We start from the raw sequence: 3,329 nt of genomic DNA on the forward strand, positions 1-3,329 counted from the left end.
AGGGATAATTTTCAATCACAACACCAGAAAGCAAGTAACTTGAGGTTCATTTCCAGAATTTAAGACAAATAGGCAATTATAGAAAAGCAAGCCAAAAAAAAAGGGATGAACTCAATCACAACATCAGAAAGCAAGCAACTTGAGGTCCATTTCCAGAATTTAAGACACCCAAATAGGCAATTATAGAAAAGCAAACTAAGGGATGAACTCAATCACAACACCAGAAAGCAAGTATTTTTCACATTAATTTCTCAGTTAACTATTGATGTACATGAAACACAGTAAGGGCCTCATTGGACCATTGACTACATCACACAGAATATTAATCAGTCTTCTACAAAATACCCCTCTAGTTACAGAGACCAACACCAGTGAGAAGCAGCAACCCATAGTGAAAATCAGAGCCCCAAGCCTTGTATATACGAACCCAGATGAAAAAGGAGCCTCAATTGCAGGTCACCACTTCAAGAACCTAAATTTTCTACAAAGACTAACTGGTGTGAAAAGCAGCAACCCATAGTGAAAATCAGAGCCCCAGGACTTGTATCTACGAACCCAGATGATAAAGGAGCCTCAATTGCAGGTCACCACTTCAAGAACCGAAATTTTATACAGAGACTAACTGGGTGTGAAAAGTAGCAACCGAGACTGAAAATCAGAGCCCCAACAGCTGAAATCTCAAGAAACCCAGATGATAAAGGAGCCTAAATTGCAGGTTACCACTTCAAGAACCCAAATTTTCTACAGAGATTAACTGGTGTGAAAAAAGTAGCAACCCAGAGTGAAAATCAGAGCCCCAAAAGTTGAAATCTCCAGAAACCCAGATGATCAAGGAGCCTCCATTTGCAGGTTACCACCTCCAAGAATCGACATTTTCTAAGAATCGAAATTATCTACAAACATATTCCTACTTACAGAGAAATCGGAAAAATGAAAAACTGAATCAAAGAACAATAGAACCCGGCACCCAAATCCACTTCAGCTTACAATGCCTGCGTAAGCTTTTTCATCTCTTAGTAAATGTTGCCTGGTAAAACGAAAATGGCATTCTTGAATCAAAAAGAAGAAAAAGATTTCTTGGATTAACGTACAGTAAACTAAAAGAAGAGCAAAGAAATGGAAGAAGAAGCTTACAGGCTTTGTGGATTGGATGCCCCTCAGAGCAAAGAAAGAAGAAGCGAGGCTAGGCAGCCGGCTAACCCCAGAATGATAAGCCACTGTGTAGTGGAGAGTCCGCGGAGAGTTGTCAAAAATTCCAAGTTTCTGGTTCTTCTCCGGTGCGGTAGGGCAGCTCGGTTTGCTTTGTCTCCTTCTCTTTTGACCTTCCTCTGGTACTTTTTCCTCTTGGTTTGATTAGGAGTGGACTTTTTTATGGCAAAGCTCCCATTCTTGGTCAACTGCGTCGTCTGTGGGCCCGCCATGGTGATGTGATTTGGGTTTAGGAGTAAATGTTGGTGGTGATTTGTTTTGGGAGAGGAAACAGAGGTTTAGCCGTTTAGGACTAACAGAAGGGGGTGGGTCATGGCGGGAACGGTTGGGCTAAATTATGTGTATTTCTGTTTTTTCTGCGCAAAATTGTTAATTTAAAAAAAAAACAAAAAAACAAAAATTTAGGAACATTTAATTTTGGTTCTCTCAATAATCAGTTTACCGTCTTAGAGCGAAAAAAAAAAAAAATCAAACAACAAAATGTATAGAGGGTTTCGAGAGGCAAAAAAAACTTGCTCTTACAAAACAATGCGTGACAAACTTAGTTCCCCCTAACCTTTGATTGCTCTCATGATGTGTGCGGACGGACGGATACCGTTTCCTTTTGGGCTGGTTGGCTTCTCAGAATTAGGCTTTGATGGCTACATTTGAGGGCTCTTTGATGACAGCGAAAGACGCAGCGGATCTCTTTCTCAGGCGGGCGGCTTTGCAATAGTGGAGAAAGGTTAGGTTGTGAGGGTGATGTGGAGATTCGGTGCAGGGACATTACCGAGATAGCAAGAAGGGATCGAGTCAAAAGGTTGGCTAGGAGTGTTCGATGTAAACGAATATGGTGGGTGTTGACTCCATTCCTTCCTGCAATCCTGTTGTCACATTGTAATGATAGGGCGATGACGCTGGTGGCGAGTTCTATGTTAGGTTGTTGATGCAAGTAATTTTTATGTAGTTCTTGGAAGTTGTCTGTTTACTTTAATGTCTTTATTAAATGTTGTTTAATGAGTCTAAGGGGGGTAGTTATCTGATAGCAGTCTTAGCATTTAATGTAATCTGGGAATTAGGAGTCTTTAATGTTGTTTGTGGGCTCTAGACAGGTGCATGGAATGTCTAGAAAGGTCTAGGGAATGTCTGGTAGTATTTTAAATAGGGGTTTAGCCCAGGCCTGTAAGAAGTCAGTTCTGAAGTATTATTCAAAGTATTCCCATATTGAAATATTTCAAGGCTTTTCCCAGATTTCCCTTAGAAATCTAGGCTCCAACGGTGTTTAGAGTAATCTCACCTAGCTCTAAGTGTTCACTTCCACACTTAGTTACTGTGTTGTGTTTTCATTTACATCAAGTGGTATCAGAGCTGCTCTAGATCTATGATTATTGCAGATCTATGGCTGCTGGGCGAGGAGGTGCTGCTCAAGGAGGCAACAACGCCTTGGAAACCAATCAAGTAGCTGCTGGTAATGTGGTAACAAGGGAGGATCTGGAAAACTTGCAACAACAACAAAGGCAACTGCAAGATCAGATTACTCAGCTGTGTACGAGGCTAGAGCAGTCAGGTGTTCTGACTCCTCAAGACCAGAATCCGGAAAGGCAAAGAGGTCCCCAAATGAATGTATACCAAAGGCGAAACATGAGGAATCGACCAGCATTTGAAAGGTACAACAACAACCTTTAGAGAGTGATTCTTCAGATGAAGAAGAAGCTGGTAATTTCCAAATGGGACGTCCACCGGTGTTCAACAGGCAGGTTGATCAAGATCCAAGGTTGAAGATGGAAATTTCTCATTTTTCTGGTGAGGAACAACCAGAGGAAGTCTTGGACTGGTTGAATGAAGTGGAAAGGGTCTTTGAGTACCTGGAGATGCCGGAACACAAGAAGGTCAAGGCTGTAGCTGTCAAATTGAAGGGTTATGCTTCTTCTTGGTGGGAACAGGTCCAGATGTCACGGATTCAATCTGGAAAAGAAAAAATCCAGAATTGGATGAAGATGCAGAAGCTAATTCGTGGTCAGTTCCTTCCCTTGAACTATGAAGGTGTCTTGTTCCAACAATATCAATCGATCCGGCAAGATAATCGCTCTGTTTGAGAGTATACAAATGAGTTCTACAAAATGAGAACTCGAGTTCAGCTG

General features: G+C 41.6%; 1 long non-coding RNA gene across 1 annotated transcript; it reads right to left on the reverse strand.

Annotated features, from left to right (window-relative positions):
* Positions 1 to 209: 209 nt before the first annotated feature.
* Positions 210 to 1,322, reverse strand: LOC112174860. Its single transcript, XR_002926193.2, has 2 exons — positions 1,135 to 1,322; positions 210 to 1,027 (listed from the first exon to the last, which is right to left on the reverse strand). It is a non-coding gene; the product is annotated as an uncharacterized LOC112174860 (long non-coding RNA).
* Positions 1,323 to 3,329: the final 2,007 nt, after the last annotated feature.

The sequence above is a fragment of the Rosa chinensis genome, chromosome 6 (assembly GCF_002994745.2).
Source record: "Rosa chinensis cultivar Old Blush chromosome 6, RchiOBHm-V2, whole genome shotgun sequence".
In the NCBI taxonomy this organism is placed as follows: Eukaryota; Viridiplantae; Streptophyta; class Magnoliopsida; order Rosales; family Rosaceae; genus Rosa; species Rosa chinensis.